This window comes from Rhinolophus sinicus, linkage group LG01, assembly GCF_036562045.2.
Source record: "Rhinolophus sinicus isolate RSC01 linkage group LG01, ASM3656204v1, whole genome shotgun sequence".
NCBI classification, from domain to species: Eukaryota; Metazoa; Chordata; class Mammalia; order Chiroptera; family Rhinolophidae; genus Rhinolophus; species Rhinolophus sinicus.
Window position 1 is genome coordinate 57,645,217 of NC_133751.1, and position 21,485 is coordinate 57,666,701.

General features: G+C 43.3%; 1 protein-coding gene across 10 annotated transcripts in view; it reads left to right on the plus strand.

Moving 5' to 3' along the window:
- Positions 1-5,133: 5,133 nt before the first annotated feature.
- The window catches only part of PIGZ (phosphatidylinositol glycan anchor biosynthesis class Z), a 32,327-nt gene continuing 15,975 nt past the window's right edge, over positions 5,134-21,485 (plus strand). For 6 of the 10 annotated variants that reach the window (XM_074329984.1, XM_074329989.1, XM_074329970.1 and 3 more), the window contains exon 1: positions 5,134-5,514. The gene's annotated coding sequence lies outside the window, so the exon portion shown is untranslated. Of the gene's footprint in view, positions 5,515-6,854; positions 6,968-7,170; positions 8,041-21,485 lie in introns of those variants that run through there. The other 4 variants (XM_074329963.1, XM_074329994.1, XM_074329995.1 and 1 more) reach the window with 2 other exon arrangements.

The following is a 21,485-nucleotide window of genomic DNA, read 5'->3' on the forward strand; positions in this document are numbered from 1 at the left end:
TGAGACCAAAACACGTAGTCACAGAACCAAATCTGTGGTGCCACCCAGTGGTCAGAGCAAGTAACCACAGCTTGTTTTCATTCATCATGATGGCAACAATAAAAGAATAATATTTCTGGGGCTCCCACTACTTACTGGGTGAGGAGCTTAGTGATCATTTAATGCTACTGTGGTAATAATTACTTATTACAAGTTATTATTTAATGTTATTGTGGTAATAATTACTTATTTGATGTATTACAAACCGCTCTTCTGAGTTAGGCAGGTAGGTATTATTACCTTCATTTTAGAGGTGAGAAAAATGAGGCTGAGGGGATTTAAAGGAGTGCTGCAAGATCACACAGCTAAGGAAGGCAGACCCAGCTTTGCTATTCACATTCAGAGGTTTCCCTTCCCGCTTTAGGGAAAAGATGAGCTCCCAAGCTGGAGATCCAAACAGTCAGGAGTCTCAGCCAAGGCTGACCCAGGTTCACACACCTGAAAGTCTGAGCACTTCGTGTCATACAAGAACAGATGTTAGTGGAACCATTAAGGCAGGTCATTAAATGAAAAGTCTGTTTTGAAACTGTATTAAAAGAAGTTTTGAACATAAAAGGGAAAGCCATATGCTAAAATGACGTGTATCAATTTATTGTCAGCTTAGTGAAGTTCACCCTGGAAAATTCTCTGTCCAAAAATTAATGAGCATTTGTGTAATTCAGAACAAATGTTTTAATTCAAATCTCCCTTGGGGTAAATTGTCCTCTGAATCAAATGGTATATCCAAATGGCAAAATCCAAACACTCCTCCCGTGATGCCATAACTGCTTCCTCCCATCCTGTGAGAAACAGAGCCAAGACTGGAAGCTGCTTTGTTAGGCAGGCTGGGAAAATGGCAAAGCAGGCAGGATGCCCTCCACCTCCAAAGGCTCCCAAGCTGGGCACAACAAGTCAGAAGGGCACTGCCATGGCCCGTCCTCAGGACACCATCAGAACCATCTCAGCCTGAGAGCCAGGGTTCTCTCAGGTGATTTTCCTCCAGGACACTAGAGCTGTGCTGCTTTCCAGAGATCACAGTGTCATTTTACAGTCAGGGAAGCTGGAGCATGGAGAGAGGGATAGGCCTGCTCAAGGTCATGCATCTACTTGGCGGATCTGAGCCAGGACCTCAGCTGTTCCTGAGACTATGAAACCTGGGAACTTTGTCCCATTCCATGTTGGCAGGAAGCAGAGAAAGGAGGAAGTGAAGATGGTTCCAGCAGGGCCTTTGTACCTGTCTTTCAGTTTCCTACAGAATCTGGTTACAGATGGTGACAATGAGAAGGAGGAAAATGAAAGAGGACGGGGAACAAAGGAAGAGGAGGGCCACACAAGGATGGGAAGAAGGGAGGCTGGGACCAGGACAAGAGAAGGCTCAGGGTTACTTGATTACATCTCAGGCTTAGGTAAGGCTCGCATACTAGGCCATTGTTTCACATGTAAGCTTTGGGTATCTCTCTGAACTTCTAAAATTGTGCACATATATTACTTTGATTTAAAATATAAATTAAAGCAGGAAAGATTTGAATTAGACTCAAGAAAACTGAAGGACGATGAAGCATTGCCCTGGAAACTAGAGAGGTAAAGATCCCCAGGAGCAGGGGGTCTGAGGGAGGGGTCAGAGTGGGAGAAGGGGAAGGAGCCCTGTCTCTTCTTGCCCAGCAGTGTTCCCATGGAGCCACCACTATCTTCACAGAGGTTCTTAGCCTTTGGAAGGACATGGGCCCTTTTGAAATTAGAAACCCTAATTTGTATACATACATATGTACACGTAAAGTTATCCATATAATTTCCCGGGTCCACAGGTCCTGGGTTAAGAACCCCTGTTCCATAAGCTAATGACCAACCGGACTGTTTTTCCAACCCAGATAGTTTTCTGAGCTTCAAACCCACACATTCAATTGTCTTCTACAAACCTTCATGGAAATTTCCCGTGTCAAGTAACCAAAACCTAACTAAAACCTGCTTCATCTCCCATATTCCCTGTCTAGGGACTGGACTTTCATTCACCCAAATGCTTACATCTGAGACCAGCCATCAACCTGGACCAGCGGTCCTCAATGCTGGCTACACATCAGAATTCACTGTAAAGTTTTTAAAACACAGAGCCCTGGACCTCGCCTCTGACCTCCTGAATCAGGGCCTCTGAGAGTGGAGTCCAGCCTCGTGAGTCTGAAGGGTGGCTCTCCCATGCAAACATCTTTCTTCCAGCCTCACTCCAGTCACCACATCCTGTGGCTTCTACCTACTGAATTCATTTATTTTGAATAAGTAATTCTTAAACATGATACAAAAGTCAAAGGTAAAAAAGGATAATCAGAGGAGAGTTCCCCTCGTGCCATCATCTCTGTCATGCTACTGCAACAGCCTGCACGCTGGTCTGCCTGCCTTCATTCTGACCTCCTGTAATCCTTTTTCTGCAGCCAGAGTAAACGTTCTGAAATGCAAATCTGACTGTGCCATTCCCCTGCCTAAAGTGGTCCAGTGACCCCTCATCCCTCCCAGGATAAAGTGCACACCCCTTAGCAGGACACACAAAGCCCCCTCCCACTTCAATCTGGTTCCTGCCAACTTCTAGCACTATGCCCCTCACTCCCCCACCACAACCACACAATTTAATCCACAGCAACATTGCAACTCACTGAGCTAGGACCCTCTACCTGGAGTCCTTCATCACCCCTCTAGGAAGACTTCCTGAACAATACCTGGCTGGATTAGATGCCCTTTCTCTTGGTGCCCAGAGACCCTCCTGCTTATCTCTAGCGCTGGACTAACCACAGCTGTTTTTTGACAAGGGTACCACCCTAATTCAAAGTGGAAAGGATAGTCTTTTCAGTAGGGGGTGCTGGAAAACTGGATATCTACATGAGAGGGGAAAATGAATTTTGATTCTTACCTCACACCACACATAAAAATTCATTGGACTGTATCATAGACCTAAACAAAAACCTGAAAATATACAAATTTAGGAAAAAATCTTTGTGACCTCACATTAAGGTAGGCAAAGATTTCTTAGGACAAAAATGATGACCCATCAAAGAAAAATTCTGATAAATTTGATGAAGTCACCATTAGAAACTTTGGCTCTTTACCGTTAAGAAAAGAAAATGGCAAACCACAGACTGCAATGGACTTTCATGCATTGCTAGAGGTGATATAAAATAGTATAACCACTTTGAAAACCAAGTTGACAGCTTCCTAAGTTAGAAAACCATACAACCAAGCCGTCCCATTCACTTATAGGTATTTTACCCAAGAGAAATGGAAACATACGCCCACATAAAGACTTTATAGGAATGTTCAAGGCAGTTTTATTCACATCCCAAAATCAGAAACAACCCAAATGTCCAACAACAACCCAAATGTCCTCCTTTGGGGTCCTGAGAGGATACCTCCCCACCAGCCCAGCTGGGCCTCCTTCAACCCTCACTAATGTCCAAATGGATAAACAGCTTATGGTATATGCATATGAGGTTGAACCATTAAGGTCGTGAACTCATCCTAGAAAAAGAAAGTGCTACAGACCTCATTGCTGAATATCACTACGGTCACCTTCGAAGTACTCCTCTTGGGAAGGTATGCACTGATGCCAGTGCCTAGTCCACCCTTCAAAGGAATTTTGGAACTCTTTTTCTGGAATGGCCATCAGAGTTGTCGTCGTATTACCCTTCATGCCCTGAGTGTCATCAAAATGTCTTCCTTTCAGTATTTCCCTTATCTTTGGGTAAAGAAAGTGATTAGGGAGCCAGATCAGGTGAGTAGGGAGGGTGTTCCAATACAGACTTCCTGTATGGTTCTATTTATATCAAATTCTAGGAAAGACAAAGTATAGTGAAAGAAATCAGATGAGTGGTTGTCTGAAGCTGGGGAAGAGGGAGGATGAAGGATTGACTGCAAAGGGGCAGAAGGGAACTTTGGGGGGAAATGGAACCGTTCTACACTTTGAACAGTGGTTAGTCTGGTATTTTCATTTGTCAAAAGTCATAGAACTGGTCAACTGTAATTGAAAAATTAAAAGGGGGCGAAGGGCAATAAAAGGTCCAAATTTCCAGGTATAAAACAAATTAGTCATGGGGATGTAATGTACACCATAGGGAAAATAGTCAATAATATTGTTGACTATTTAGGTACCAACTTCTTTAGGTACATAAATGTTGAATAACTATGGTGTACACCTGAAACTGATATAATATTGTATGTTAGCTATATTTCTTAATAAAAATCTTTTTTTTAAAAGTCATAGAACTGTACATAGTACTTAAAATTTCTGGTATTTACTGTATGTAAATATCTCAATAAAGTGGTTTTGTTTTGTTGGATTTTTTTAATGTGATGGCTGCTGTGAAGCATGAAAGAGAACACAAGTGAAGGAATTATGCTGAAGACCTTCCAAAAAACATTTACTTCATTTGGGAGAGAGGGAGGCTCTCCTGTGCCACATCAGCCTCACCAAGAGGTTTAGTAAAATAGTCCCCCGCCAGGGGGCAGTGTCGCTGTCAGCCGGCCACCACTTTCGCACTATCAGCCCTCAGGCGTGCGCAGGGACCCGGAGGGACCCGGGAGGCGCCCATCCCTATCCGTTGCGCGCGGAGCTCCGCCCTCCAACCCCCGGGTAGGGTGCGCTCACCCCACCGTGGAACCAGGAGAAGGAGGACTGGTTCCAGCGCCGCATCCTGCGCCCTTCGCCTAGCCCCGCCGCCTCCGAGGGCCTGGCGTCGGACAAGGGCTCCCGGGCACACAGACACTGCAGTCGGGCAGCCTTGGGCCAGTCACCTCTCCCCTACTTGCAGGATGCAGAAGTGAAGCGGTGCCTGTCGCGGGACTGTTTCCAGCACGAAATGCGCTGCGGCGGGCGGCAGAGGGGGTGTAACAGAACCTGCCTCGCTGGCTCTGCTCCTCAAACAAGGCCCGCAGAAAGACTTACTGGCGCCACCGTCCTCCCTGACCTTCTTCCATTCAATAAAGCAAGTTATCTGAGCCGTAGTAAATGCTCACCCACACAGAACTCAAAAGTTTGATTTTTAATGACAAAATAAACGTGGTCTCGATTGTTTGATTAGCCCTCGTGCTAAAAAGGCGATTCACCAGTTGTGGCTCGCCAGGGAAGGGGCTGCTAGGAAATGAGCTGGAATGCGGCGAGGAGAGAGATCAGTCACCGCCCTGCGTACCACGGCCCCAGGCACATGCCGACCCTCCACAATCCCCCCACTGTGGACGCACCCCGCTACCAGACCGCGGGGGACGCATTTGCGCAACCCTGCCGGCTCGCTGGCGCACTTGTCTCCAGCCCTTTCCGCCAGACCCCCGCCCCGCCTGGCGCACTGCGGGGTTTGCGCAATTCCCTGGACCCAGAAGAGGGGCGGCCGCATTGAGGACACACCGCCTCCCGCTCTGGCCTTCTGGTCTGGGCGGCTCCCCTCCTCTCCCCTAGTGCAGGCTCTCTCGCCCAGCCGGACGCCGCCAGCGCCGCAAGTGCAGCCCAGAGGCAGCGCGCGGGTGAGTCAACCCGAGCGGCTCCGAAAGAGTTGATGGAGGTCAAGGCGGGAGGGGGGAAAGCAAGGGGACCGCTATTGTTTCCATGCCTATTTTCGCTAGCTGCGGAGAGACCAGCAGATAGGTGCTAGAGCCTGGGGGTAAGGCAGGAGAGCTGTAGACACCCACATTCTCGCTCGTTAACTTTCCCCAAACCGAGTCCGCGGACTCGCAGCCTGACATCCCAGGCTAGGGGAGACAGCAGGCTTGCGTTGACCTTTTCTCACGAAAGGAGACTGTCGGTGTACTCTAGAGCGCTAGCTTTGGACCCAGACGGAGGCCTAGACTTGAATCCTCTCCTGCTACCAGCTAGCGTTCTTGGGTAGTTTCGTAACTTTACCGAGCCTCCCTTTCCCCATCTATAAAATGGGAATACAAAGCTACCTCCCAGGGTCCCTGTGAAGATGAAACCAAAATAACGCTGCAAAATGCTGAGCACGAAGCCTGTGAGACCAGATAGATCCGTGTTATTTTAGCGGAGAAGACTCTCCACTTCCAGCCTTGCGAGGCACACTTAAGGCCAGGCCTGCAGTATGAGAGAATGGCCTCCTTGCCCAGTAGGCGCATGAGGCCACAGACAAGGGCAAAAGCCCTATCGCCAAGGATGCTCCAGGCGACCCTGTGGACGAGCACCTACCCTGCTGGTTGGTGGCTGTCTGGGTCTTTGCTCTGCACGCACAGTATGGCAAACACGGTTGCAGCTTTCCTTAAGGAGGACATCCTTACTGTTCCTTCTTAAATGCCATTCTTGACCCCAGACATCTTCGCCTCAGGAAACTGGGAACCACTGTCAAAGTTATTAACACCTCGAAACTCCTCCTTACAGAGCAGAGTTCCCATTTTGCAGATGGTAACCGCGAGGTCATGAATGGTTAAATGACGTAGGTCAGTGAAATGGAGATACCTTGTTCTCTTCTACTTTCCCGTGTGTGTTAATGCTGTGTTGTATTCTCTGTTAATCAAAGGATAAACACGGGTCAGTTTGGGCAACCAGAAAAAGGAGGCCGCCAGGGTCAGACCTTCCAATGCTTTCAGGGTGGGGTGCCCTATAGGGTTTACTGCAGCCCCATAGTAGAGGTGAAAATAAAATGCGACACCAATTGGGAAAATGGACTCGGGGAGAGATTCTCATCCGCTGCCCCTGGGATGGACTCCAGAGTCTGAAACAAGATCTTGGCCTTGAGGGACGTGGTCCGTGCGCGTTTGGAGCGAGAGAAGAGCCTTTGGCTGCTGCGCGGGTACGCCCCCTCTCCCCCCCCCCCCGCACTTCCCCTCCAACACTCCCGCTCCTCCTCCCCCCGCAGTCTTTAAAACCCACTCCAAATGCCGGATCCCGAGAAGGAGCCGAACCTTGGGCCCGATGCTCTGTCGGATAAGCAACGAACCAGCAGCTTTGTCACGAAGTCTAAGTTTGAAGGTGAGGCATTCCTTGGAATGAGCCACCACGCGATGGCTGCCATTCTGGACCTTACACGTTCACAGCTGTGTCTCCAGAGCCCACACGGTGCTGCGCACACAGTGGGCGCGGGAGAAAGGGGAGGCCAAGAGCCGCCTGGTCCCTCTGACTCAGAGAGAAAGACAAGTATCTCTGCTCACCGGTTGCAGGGCGGGGCGGCCTCCCGTCCTCTCGCCGCACTCAGGTGATTTCTTCCCCCGCCTCCCCCCGCGCCCGGCGAAGTGGTTTACTCTTTGCTGAACCCCTACCACCAAGATGGTCTTTCCCTGCTGCCTTCCCGCACATTCCCCGCACACGCGCGCGGGGTGCCCCTATCTGTGGTTATCAATTCCCGCTCCCCTAACCCACAGTAGAATCTCCGCGGCCCTGGGCGCTAACTATCCCTTTATTCTAAAACCTTTCCCTCCCCTGCCCTCCGGGAGACAGACCCCCAGCGGGCCGCCGCATAGCAGGATTTGGACCCCAGGTGGCAGCTCAGTGTGCTCATATGGCACAAATGAGCGAGTAAGTAAGCATCCTGATTAGGTTTAGGTGAGTAGTTGCCACGCCCTATGGTGTTGGCTCCGCCCCCCAGGGCTGGAAACCCGAGGCAGCCAAAAGGACCACTTCTACAGCCAGGCCTCAGCCTGAGGAGCCCCAGGATGAACAACAGGCCAGTCTCTTTCTGAAGAACACTCCCACTTGTTAAGTTCAATGCCCCGCTATATTGCCACCTCCTCCGGGGACCTCCGACTTTGTCCTTGACCCTGGCTCCTCTGTGGGCCCATCCAGGTGGACTCGAGAGGCTGAGAGGGATCCGAATGGATCCCAGACCTGGGGGATGTCAGCCAGACAGGGCACTATCAGAAGCAATCAGAAGGCGCCACCGATCTGTACACCACGAAGGGCAAAGCTTGGCACAGGGTCCTGCAGAAAATAGAGTTAAGGAGGGCTTCTTCGCGTCCCGGCAAGTGAAGCAAAATGGATAATGAAAGAAACCACTTGTTATATTTCCTTTTTTAAAAAAATGATTTCGTCTTCACAACTGACCTGAGGTAGGTACTATTATCCTCATTTTACAGATAAAGATATAAATTGGGGTTCAGAGAGATTAAGTGCTCCTTCGCCATGAGCAAGTGACAAAGCAAGGATTTGAAACCGGGTCTAGTTGATGCCAAAGCTGGTCTTAACCTCCATGATACAGGGATAGCCTGCAACAGAAGCAATGTGTGCAAAAACGCTGAGGTGAGAAACAACACAGAACAGAGGAGGGGCTACAAAAAATGTTTCTGGAGCATCAAGTTCCATTCACAAAGAGGGGAGAATGGAGGCTGGAGAGGACGGTAGGGATCGTGGAGAGTCTTATAAGTCACAATGGGGAATATGGACTTGATCCTGAGCATGGTGAAGGGCTGACCCCCACCCAGAGATTTTACACAGAAGAGTAATGCACTGTCTCTGGTTGCAATTAGGAGGGTGGTGGAGGGGTAGCAAAAAGGTGGGCTCAATCTACTCTAGATGGTGTTTCTCAATATCTTTCTCATTATGCACTCATATAAAATGGCTCCTTTTGTATGACATACTTGGGTAATAAAAGAGGAAGCTGTTTACAGCTAGAAGCAGGGGGGCTGCAGCCATCTGAAATCTCTGCACAGTTACCCCTAGGGCTGAGGAATCTCAGGCAACATGTACCCCGGTCACAGCAGACCTGTACACAGACCGTGACAGTGGAGGAGTCAAGAACAAGAGCTGGATTTAACGAATGATTATAAAGCAAAGTTAGTATCCCATAGTGAAGGAGCGAAGAAGGAACATGACCCCTGGGTTTCTGCACTGAATAATTCAACAAAGGGTAATTCCCTCACTGCTGCAGGGAACATGGGGTCAGGGCGGGTTCATGGGGAAATGATGAGTTCTGTTTGGCTGCCCTGTATTTGAAGGAGGTACAGAAGCCTGACAGGCAGTGAATCAGCACTCTGGGGTCAAATAGTCCAATTCCTACTTCCATCTACTTGGTAGTTCTGTTACCTTGGGCAAAAACCTTGATCTCTCTAAACCTGTAACCTTGATCGCTCTAAACCTGTTAATTCGTCTATAAGATAGGGATAATAATAATATTATAGGGCTGTTATAAGAATAAAATGAGAGTGCCTGGGTCATAGTAAGTATCTAATAATGGCAATAAGAAGCCCCACAAAGTGTGTAAGTGGTGAGAAGGAAGGAAGCTGAAGATGAGGAGTGTTTCAGGGGTGGAAAAAGGAAGAGGCGCCTAAGAACAAATGGTCAAAGAAGCAGGAAAGCCATGAGAGCGTGACATCGTGGAAGCCACATGCAGCAGCCACGCAGTTGATCCTCTTTCTCACTTTCTCCTTCCTCGCAGAACTTGATATTGTTAAGGTAGGCAGCCTCCTCTGGAGGGCTGTGAGCCTCCTCTGGAGGGCTGTGTGCCTCCGAGGAGGCAGCCACCGCCCCAGCTCCAAACCAGGAGTTGATTCCTCACTGGTAATCCCATTTCTTTTGCAGTGGTTGGTTTAGGAAGGTATATTTAATACCATTCATGAAAAGTCTGCTGGAGGACTTCTGGAAAAGATTTCTTCGATCTTAAAAAGAAATGCACATGCAGAGATTTCAAAGATGCCACCTTCACAAATAAACTTTCCTTGCCTAGATAGAAATAAATGATGCATAACGATCCAAAATGGCAGATAAACACTGTGCTTGCCTCAGCCCGTGAACACATCAAAATTATAACTAAATTGTAGAAGATTCAACCTGGAGAACCATCTGAAGTCTAGCTGAACAGTTTTATAACTAAGGATATAAAGAAGAAACCGTGTCAAGATTGATGGGGGGGCGGGAGACGCAAAACGGGCTGTCCCCAAACCTCCAGGTGGCAGATGAAAATTGGGAGGGATATCTTGGCCACAGAGGTTCCCCACAGAAGAGCAGGGGACCCCATCCCACACCAGCGTCCCCAGCCTGGAATACTGGTGCCGGGAAGAGAAGCCCCCACATCTGGCTGTGAAAAACAGTGGGGATTCTGACCATCCTGGTGGGATGGAAGGCTGCAGGAAACCCAGACATCCTCTTAAAGGGCCCATACAGACTCCCTCACACTCACCCTGGGCTCTAGTGGAGGGACGGTGACTCAGGGGCCCTTGGAGACATGCAGGGGTAGTCTGAGGTGTGTGGCTTCGGGAAATGGGCTTGAAGATAGTCGCCATTTTACCCTGTGTGAAGTCCTCCTCCCGAGCAGCCGGCAGATGGGCGCCATCTTTCCTGTGTTCAGCCTACCCCGCACAAGCCGAGTATGAATCTGATTAGCCTGGTGAACTCTGCTCACTCCACCCTGGTGATGCACTGAGACCCTGCCAAACCCAACTCCATACCACATGAGGCTTTATCAGCCAATGAACCTTACGAAAGCCAGCAGGTGGCAGAGAGTTTTGTCGGAGTGTCCTGGCTTTTTGTGGAGCTACCCCAGACCCGGTACTGGTAGCAGCCAGCCTTGATTCAAACATGGCCTCTCCCACATGCCTCCAGGTATGACACAGGCAGAGATTAACCATGGATCACTTTGGAGCTCCTACCCAGGAACTCCCCAGGTGATCACAGGCAGTGGCTGACCTGGTTTTGCACCAGAGCCACTTCCGAAGGGCCACAGAACCAACATAAGGTACTTAGAGGTTGATTTCAGACCACAGCAGAACACTACCCAATAAGCCCTACAAGTGGCACACCTAAAGGGTGATCTCAACAGACACCAGAGCCCATAAATCCCACTCCATGGGGGTAAGCCCCCTGCACAGCAGCCCATAAGCTGTGGACATGGCCAAACCCTATAGCCAGTCAGCGTGAGGGTCAGTACCACCCACTGACATGCGAAGAGCAATCAAGGCTCAACTATAACAGGAGGGCACACACAACCCACATGAGGCACACTCCTGGAGCACCCAGCACTGGTGACCAGGGAGACTGTGCCACTGGGCCCCACAGGACACCTACTATATAAGGCCACCTGGCTAGACTGGAAGACATAGCAGATCTACCTAATACATAGAAACAAACACAGAGAGGCAGCCAAAAGGAAGAAACAAAGAAAGAATAGGAGAAAACTCCAGAAAAATAACTAAATGAAATAAATGGAGGCAAGCAACCTACCACATACAGCATTCAAAACAATGGTTATAAGGCTGCTCAAGGAACTTAGTGGGTACTTCAACAAAGAGATAGCAAGCATAAAAGAGGACATAGAAACCATTAAAAAAGAACCAGTCAGAAGTGAAGAATACAATAACTGAAATGAAGAATGCACTAGAAGGAATCACCAACAGACTAGATGAAGCAGATTATCGAATCAGTGATTTGGAAGACAAGGTAGCAGAAAGTATTCAATCAGAACAGCAAATGGAAAAAAGAGTTAAAAAAAAAAAAATAGAGGGTAGTGTTAAGAGACCTCTGGGACAACATCAAGTGTAATAATATTCGCATCATAGGAGTACCAGAAGGAGAGAGAGAAAGCAAGGGATTGATAACCTATTTGAAGAAATAATGACTGAAAAATTTCCTAATCTGACAAAGGAAATAGGCATAAAAGCAAGTGCAGGAAGTGCAAAGAGTCCCAAACAAGATGAACCCAAACAAGCCCACACCAAGACACACAATTAAAATGCCAAAGGATAAAGACAAAGAGAGAATCCTAAAAGCAGCAAGAAAAAGGCAACTAGTCATTTATAAAGAAACTCCCATAAAATTGTCAGCTGATGTCTCAACAGAAACTTTGCAGGCCAGAAAGGATTGACACAAAATATTTAACATGATGAAAAGCAAGGACCTGCAACCAAGACTTCTTTACCCAGCAAGATCATTTAAAATCGAAGAACAGATAAACAGCTTCCCAGAGAAGAAAAAGCTAAAGGAGTTCATCACCACCAAACCAATATTACAAGGAATGTTAGAGGGATTTCTTCAATATGAAATAAAATAAAATAACATGAATAATAAAATGGCAATAACTACATATATATCAACAATTACTTTCAATGTGAATGGATTAAATGCTCCAATCAAAAACATAGGGTGGCTGAATGGATAAGAAAACAAAACCCTTACGTACACTGCCTACAAGAGACTCACTTCAGATTGTAAGACACACAAGACTGAAAGTAAAGGGATAGAAAAAGTTATTTCATGGAAATGGGAAAAAAAAAAAAAAAAAGCTGGGGTAGCAATACTTATACCAAACAAAACAGACTTTAAAACAAAGGCTGTAATGAGACAAAGAAGGACCCAGTAATCCCACTTCTGTGTATTAATCTGAAGAAATGCTACTTTGAGAGGATTATGCGTCATATGTTCATTGCAGTATCCATATGTTCAATGGCCAAGATGTGGAGGCAGCCTGGGTATCTGTAGATGGATGAATAGATAAAGAAGAGGTCATACATATATACAATGGAATATTGCTCCTCCATGGAAGGGAATGGGTTCTTGCCATGTGCAGCAGCATATATGGAGCTGGAGGGTATTGTGCCAAGTGGAGTATGTTAGACAGAGAAAGACAGATACAATATGATTTCACTTATATGTGGAATCTAAAGAACAAAATAAACAAACAAACAAAACAGGAACACACTCATACTATAAAGAACATTTTGATGGTTGCCAGATGGGAGGAGGGTAGAGGAGGTGGGTGAAAAATGGAAAGGGATTAAGAAGTAGAAACTGGTTGTTTCAAAGTAGTCATGGGGATATAGGGTATAGCACAAAGAATATACTCCATAACATTGTAATAACTATATATGGTGTCAGATGAGTACTAGATTTATGGGGTGCTGGGTGGGAGGGTTTTGGGGGCAGGGTGAAAAAGGTTAAGGGATTAAGAAGTACAAATTGGTAGTTACGGAACAGTCATGAAGATGTAAAGTATAGGGAATATAGTTGATAATATGGTAATAAATATGTGTAGTGCCAGGTAATAGCTATGTATAGACTAGTCATGGTGATCCCTTCTTAAATTACACAAACGTCTAATCACTATGATGCACACCTAAAATTAATACAAAATAATATTGAATGTTAACTTTAACTGAAAAATTTTAAGAGGTGGGGAAAACTGAAGGAGAATAAGAGGTTCAAATTTCCAGGTATAAAACTAATAAGTCATGGGGATGTAACGTACAGCATGGGGAATATAGTCAACACTATTGTGATAACACAGTACAGTGTCAGATGGCTGCTGGACTTACCACAGTGATCACTTCATTGGATATATAAATGTTGAACAGCTATGCTGTACACCTGAAACTGATATAATGTATATTAGCTATATTTTTAATAAAAACCTTTAAAAAATAAATAAAATTCAAAAGAGATACACATGCAAATCAAAATCACAGTGAGATACCACTTCACATCGCTAGGATGGCTAGAATAAAAAAACCCAGATCAACAAATGTTGGTCAAGATTTGGAGAATTCAGAATCCTCATACACTGCTAATAGGAATGTAAACAAAAAGTACAGCCACTTGGAAAACAGTCTGGTAGCACCTCAAATCATTAAACATAGAGTTACCATACAATCCAGCAATTCCATTCCTAGGTATATAGCAAGGGAAATGAAAACATTATATCCACACCAAACTTATGCACATTTGTTTATAGTACCGTTATTCATAATAGCCAAAAGGTAGAAACAACCCAAATGTTCAACAGATGAATGGATGCACAAAAATACCATCTCTTCATACAATGCAATAGTATTTGACCATAAAAAGAAATGAAGTACCGATACATGCTACAACATGGATGAACCTTGAAAACATGCTAAGTGAGAGAAGTCAACCACAAAAGACCACATACTATATGATTCTATTTATATGAAAGCCAGAATAGGGAAATCTATAGAAACAGAAAGTAGATTAGTGGTTGCTTAGGGCTGGGATGGTGGCAGGGAGGGGGCAGGGAGGTGGCCCCTCCGGAAGCTCAGCGGCAGCTTGTTGTCTTCAATCTAGTTGTGCAGGGTGCAGCTCACTGGCCCATGTGGAAATAGAACTGGCAACCCTGTTCAGAGCTCACATTTTAACCAACTGAGCCATCCGGCTGCCCCAAAACTTTCATTCTTGATATTGTTTGTGAACAACTAAGTAATTACAAAGGAGTTTAATATAGGGAAGTAACTGCTTACAAAAACTTAGGAAGTGCTGGATGGTCAGGCTCCAGCTGGACCTCCAGGAATGACGCCTAGAACACGCACAGCTGACCCACTGTGCAGACCTACTATCTGCCCCTGTCAGAAGAGTGGGACTTCGGAGGCCACTATGGGAACTAGTGAGTCCAAAGACACAGTGCCATAGCCAGGGATCAGAAAGCCATAGCCAAACAACCACAGCTGCCTGTCAGCACCCACAAGGCTGGTGACGGAACATGGAACAGTGCTTCAGAAAACTGACCCATCTCCCGGACCTTACTTGCCAGAAGAAAACAAAGCAGCAAAAGGATGGCCTTCACTTGATTTCCAGCTTCCAGATATTTCCCATCTACTGACCAACGTCTTTTTTTTTTTTAGTTCTATTTTCATCTCAAATCTTCTATCTAGAGTCATTTTTCCTTCTGCGTTTTATATATATATATGTATGTATATAATTTTCTGAGGGTCTTCTTGTGAAGATCTTTTAGTTTTGGTTTACCTGAAAATATCTTTGTTTTGCCCTCATTCTTGAAAATTTTTTTCTGAATGTAAAAGATATACTGGTAGTTATTTTCTTATCTGTCTATCTATCTATTTTAGTTCTTGTAGGAAGGAGGGGCAGCAAGTGTCTGGACCCTTTAACAGATTCAGAGGGTAACCAGATTGTGGGCGGGGGCTCTGGTCGTCAGTATGATGGGATGTGAGGTGAAGGTGGAAAAGCAGTGATTGTGGGATGGTGTTTAGATGGTGTGGCAGAGCTGATTGTTAACCGCCTCTGAAGCTCTGGAAAGCTGGGGGGACAAGCGCAGGGGGACCGGTGCTCTTCTCAGAGTCTGCCCATGTGTCCACGGCTTGGCCAACCGGTAGTCATGTTCTTTCAGCATATGAATACTCTCATCCCTGTCAGCCTATTATAGCCTACAGCCACTTCTGACACAAAATGGCCAGTTCAGTACAGGAGATAGAAGTCAGCAGAATAATCCCAGACAAGAAAAAGCTAAAGGAGTTCACCACCACCAAACTAATATTACAAGAAATGTTAAAGGGACTTCTTTAAGAAGAAGAAAAAAAGATAAAAACATATGAACAATAATATAGCAATAACTGCATACCTATCAATAATTACTTTAAATGTAAATGGATTAAATGCTCCAATCGAGATATAGGGTGGCCGAATGGATAAGAAAACAAGGCCCTTACATATGCTGCCTGTAAAAGACCCACTTCAGATCAAAAGACACACAGAGACTGAAAGTAAAGGGATGGAAAAAGATATTTCATGCAAATGAAAACGAAAGAAAAAAAGCAATACTTATATCAGACAAAATAGACTTCAAAACAAAGGCTATAACAAGAGACAAAGAAGGACATTTCATATACAATAGCCAAGGTATGGAAGCAAGATGGATGACTGAATAAAGAAAATGTGGTACATATATACAATGGAATTTACTCGGCCATGAGAAAGAGTGAAATTTTGCCAGTTGTGACAACATGGACGGACCTGGAAGGTATTATACTGGGTAAAGTGAGTCAGATAGAGAAAGACAAATGCCATGTGATTTCACTTATATGTGGAATCTAAAAAAAAACCAAAACAAAATAAATGAACAATATAAACAGAAACAGGCTCATATATACGGAAAACAAACTGATGGTTGCCAGATGGGAGAGGGGCTTGGGGGGCCAGGTGAAAAAGTGAAGGAGTACAAATTGGCAGTTACAAATACATGGGGATGTAAAGTACGGCATAGGGAATATAGTCAATAATATTGTAATAAATACGTGTAGAGCCAGGTGGGTACTAGAGTTGTTGGGGGGATTGCTTCATAAGTTGTATAAATGTGAACCACTATACTATACACCTGAAACTAATACAATGTCAACTCTAATTAGAAAATATTTTTTAAAAAGAAGTCAGCAGAAAAATAATTTATACAAGGAATTAGATACTAAGACTTACTAGGTGCCCTGGAAGAATGGGCTGTAGTTTGGGCCTCAAGAAAAGACTCTGAACACCCAGAAGTAACTTGGTAGAGGAGCTACCATTTATGTGACAACCAGGCAACTGTAAAAGCCACCTTGGAACTCAGTTGAATTTAGTAACACAACCTGTTGCTGAGAATCAGGACGCCACCATAACCGGACTTGTATCTCAGTACCCACAAAGCTGCCACTGGATACTGGAAAGCTGCTGCAGGAAAACCCCAGGTCTCCATAATCTTGTTTACCAGGAGAAAATAATGAAAAGTGCAGAAGTATGGCCTGTTTCACATGTGCTTTCTAAATTGTTAAAACCTAATTTGTATAACCCAACTTCCAGGGAATCTACAAAATGTAGCTTTTTGTTTCCCAGCCCTTATAGTACAGGAAGCCACTCTAGAAGGAGATAGGAATTGTGGACGGGATCCCTGTTGTCCAATGGCGTGCAATTGTAGGGGTCTGAATTGGCCGTTGGGTTTGACAATTAGAAAACCGAGGAGGCTCTTGAGAAGGCTCTCAGTGCAGAGGTGGTCAGAAAAGCCAGGCTGTATTAGGTAGAAGGGTAAACAAGACGTGAGGAGTGAATTCAGTGAATGTGGTTGGTTTGAGGGTTTCTGTGAATGGAAGAGGAGAGAGAAGTAGCAGATAGAGGGCACATTCAATTTTGAGGAGGGTTTTGGTTGGTTGTTTTTCTAGGAATGATAGAGAGTCCAACATGTTTATGGATGGAAGGGAAGGTACCAACAGGAGAGAACGGAGGGAGTAAATGGATACATGAGAGATGGAGAGCTTGCAGCTGGTAGGAGGAGGTGTTCATGATGTGCGGAAAGATGTTCATGATATTTTTTGCTAAGTGACAAAAGCATATCACAAAGCAAATATTGTATGCTTCCTTTCCTGTTTCAAATATATATATATATATATATACTGAAAATACTCACTGAGTTGTCAGACAGCCCTCATAGAGACAAAATTCAATTCTACTGTTGTAAGGCTGCACCACTAAGATGGAGTAGCCCCAGCCAATGGCACAGGCTTGGGCTGGGTTTGTAGTAACTAGAGGGCAGGATAAGAGTGGGAGAGGGTGGGGTGAAGGACAGGAGACCTATACTCTTGCAGGCCATATGGCCATAAGCTGACTTGCTCAATAAACCTGAAATCATGCCCAACTCAGCCACCCTCCCATTTGCGGAGGAACAGTCTGTCAGCAGTTCTTCCAGAACCAGCTTCAAAGGCCTATGCATACGTAGCATCTCCCCATTCCATCCTGCCACATCTTGGAAAATTGCTGATGTGGGTGTAACAGTCTCCTCATGTTTCCTGTTTCCTCCAAAATCATGACCACAAAGATCCACTGACCAAGGCAGACTCTTAAGTACATAACTTCCTTGAAAATAACATGACATGGCTTAAACTAATTTAGCTTTTCTCAACCCCCACCTTATTTCTCAAGATAGCTATTTCTTATGCCAACCATATATATGAATATATGTATATGAATAAACAGAACTTAGAGCCTATATGTTCCATAAAATACCAACAAAATCATATATCAAAATGTTAATGGTGTTTTTCTGAGTGATAGGAATTGAGTATAATTTCTATACGTTTTTTGCTTATTGTACTTCCTACTTTTTCCACAATGATCTTGTATTAGTTTTATAAATAGAAAAAAAAGCAATGAGGTTCTTAAAAAGCACACAATTGGAAGGTTGTCCTTGAATTATAAAATAAATAAATTCTGAAAATAACTAAAATGTTGGATAAAATAATATGTGAGCCGAACAAAAGCTAAGGAATACTCAGGCATGAAAGTAGGGGCCTAGAGAGGTATGTAAAGCTCTGAAACCAGGTTTGGACTCAAGAACCAGATGCATCTGAGCATTGGTTTTTGTATTGTCTCAGGACGAAGAGGACAGAGGATAAAACCTTGTGCCCACCCTGAAGTCTAATAGGAGACCCCTTCAAAGCTGAGACTCTGCAGGGCAACATTCTCAATGTAAAGGTCACCTAGAAATAAACTCGTCCATCTGCGAGAAAACTGCCTTTTTTGGATCCTGATGCTGATCAAATTGGGTGGAGAGTCTCCCTTGAGAATTAGTGTACACAAGCCTGCTCTCATGTAGGTTTTCAACCTGAATTCACATGATTAGACACCACCTCCACAAAAGGGAAAAAAAGAACCTGGAGCCAATAATATGATCAAAAATAGTCCCAGACTTTTAATGCCCCCAGGCACCTGACAGAAACAAGTGTAAATCTTTTTCAGTGGAACTCAAAATTTGCTTTTATCCCTGTCCTCAAAGAATTCTCACAGGTAATGTTCCAAAGAAAATGAGAAGCCCCCAAATAAAATACTTCACTACAAATACAAATAAGCAAGCCACCTATGAGGGAGAACCAGCCAAAACAAGACATCAGATTCAGACCCCCAAAAACCTTTAAATGTTGGAATTATTAGATCTAGTGTATCAAATAAGTATGCTTAATGCAATATAATAAATAAAAGGGAGATTCACAAATATGACAAAAGAGCAAGCAGATGTGAAAGAAATCAACAATTCCTAGAAATAAAAAATATAAAATTGAAATTTAAAAGTCAATAGATAGATTTAACAGCTGATTAAATACAGCTGAAAGGATAATTAGGGACATGGAAAATAGAACAGAAATCTTACTTGAAATATAGCCTAGAGAGACTAAGATATGGAAAATGGAAAATAGAAGTTAAAATGACATGGAAGATAGATCAAGAAGGTCTATTATACATTTAATCATAATTCCAGAGGGAAAGTAAATAAAGGAGAGGGAAGAGGCAATATTTGAAAAAATAATGGAGGATTACTTTCTATAAATGACAAAGGACCCTAATTCACAGAGTCATGAAGTCAAAAAAATTCCAGCTATGATAAAAAGAAATGCACACCAAAAATCATCATAGTTAAACCACAGAACATAGCATACTAGATATTAAAATATTAAATAGTATGCTGCATTTTATAACAAGGGAAATTGAGTATATAACTTACAAACTTTTAGAGAGAGAAAAATGAATCAGGGAAAAAACAGTCAATCCAGAAGAAGGCAAGAAAGAAATAAAAGATAGAAAAGGCAAGAAAAAAAGAAAATAAAATGTAAAATATTTATAAATATATCAATAATTGCATTAAATTTAAATATTCAAAATAAAGCTGCATTTTAAAAACAAATATTGTCAGCCTGGGTAAATAAAATCCAGTTACATGTTCAAGACACGTAAAAGTAAAAATACACGGAAGGGTTGAAAGTAAAAGGGTGGAAAATGATGTACTAGGTAAATACTAAATAAAAGAAAGCTTGTATAGCTGTATTAATATCAGACAAATTTTTTCAGGGACAACATTATTAGAGATAAAAAGATAACTGCATAATGATAAAATACTCAATTTTCCAATAAGATTTAACAATTCTAAACTTTTATAAAAACAATGGCACAGCTTCAAAAATGAGCTAGAATGACAAAATTACAAGGAAAATTAGCAAGTCCACTATCTCATGAGCTATTTCAACACACATTTCTGTAATTTGTAGAATAAGCAGTGGAACATTATTAAGGATATAAAAGATTTGAGCGACACAATTAATAAACTTCATCTAATCAACATATATATATAGTACTGTCCATTCAGTAGCATAGGATATATGGTGCTTTCAAGCATCTACTGAATATCTACAAAAATGGACCATTAAAAATTAAATGCTGGGGGTGAGGAGGAGGGATGAATAGAGCACAGGATTTTTAGGGCCGTGAAAATATTCTGTATGATACTATAATGGTGGATACGTGTCATTATACATTTGTCCAAACCTATAAAATGTACACCACCAAAAGTGAACCATAATGTAAACTATGAACTTTTGGGTGATAATAATGTGTCGATTTAGGGTCATCAGTTGTAACAAACGTCCTATAATGGGGAGGCTGTGCATATGTAGGGGCAGAGGGTATATAGGAAATCTCTTCATCTTCCTCTCAATTTTGCAATGAACCTAAAACTGCTATAAAAAAAATAAAGTCTTAATCAAAAAAAGTAAATGCTTTGACCATAAAGCATTAGTCAAAGAAGAAATTACAATGGAATTAGAAAATATTTAGGACCGAAGGTGATGAAAATATTACATAGCAAAACTTGTGGGATGAAACTAATGCAGTATTTAGAGAAAAATGTATATCCTTAAGTTCTTCTCATAGAAAACAGGCTCAAAAATTAATAAGCTCAAAAATTAAAAACTCAAAATTAATGAGTTAAGTGTCCATATCAAAGGTTTGAAATAAAACAGCAAAATAAACCTGTCGCGGCCCACGTGACCAGGAGGGCTCGGCCTGAGTGGGAAGGGTGAGGAGATTGAGAAAAGACATAGAGACAGGAAAGCTGGGATCGGGAGGTCCACTGTCCACGGATGGCAGAGCAGTGGCACAGTCTTTATTTCACACACAGTTTTTATACAGTCTTAGAATAGTTATCTATACAAACAAGTATTAGCAGAACAAGCAGGTATTATTAGAACATTTTGTTTTGTGTATTGGCCAGTTTGTATGTCTGTGACTGCGTTAGTGTCTTCTTGTACTTTCTGGGAAGATGCTGAGGCGAGGTTTCCCATGGGGATGACCTTGCAGCTGCAAGGCCCTTGTCAGCTCATAGCCCGCTCCCCACATAAACACATCAAAAAAGTAAAAGAAAGAACAAAATAAAGATTAGAAAAAAAATTAATTAAAAAGATGAAAAAAACCAGAAGTTGATTTTTCAAAAAAAGATTCATGGTGAAAGATTCTGGTGAAAATGCTCAAGAAACAAAAAGAAGGCACAAGTATCCAATATTAGGAATAGAAATGATTTAAGAATACAAGCCACAGATTGGAAAAGGATATTCATCATGCCAAAAATATAATGACTATATAAAGAATGCCTACACGTAGTAAAAAAAGATAGACACCCAATAAATATGGTCAAAAGGAATTCCACAGAGGAAGAAACAAAAATGTTCCACAAACATTTGAAAAGGTGTTCAACCTTATTAGTAATCAGGGAAATGCATGCTATAATAATACCCACAAGATTCACAAAATTAAAATGTCAGACAGTACTAAGTATAAATGAGCATACAAAGCAGTGGTCATTATATGCTAGCTAGCAAGGACAATTAGAAAACAGTTTGGCATTGTATGCATACCCAGGAATCCCATTTCTAAGTATATACTTCAGAGAAGTCTTGGATAAGAATGTCTGTAGCAGCAATTAGGAATAGAAAATAAAATTGTAAACACCTGGAGAAAACCTAGCAGATAA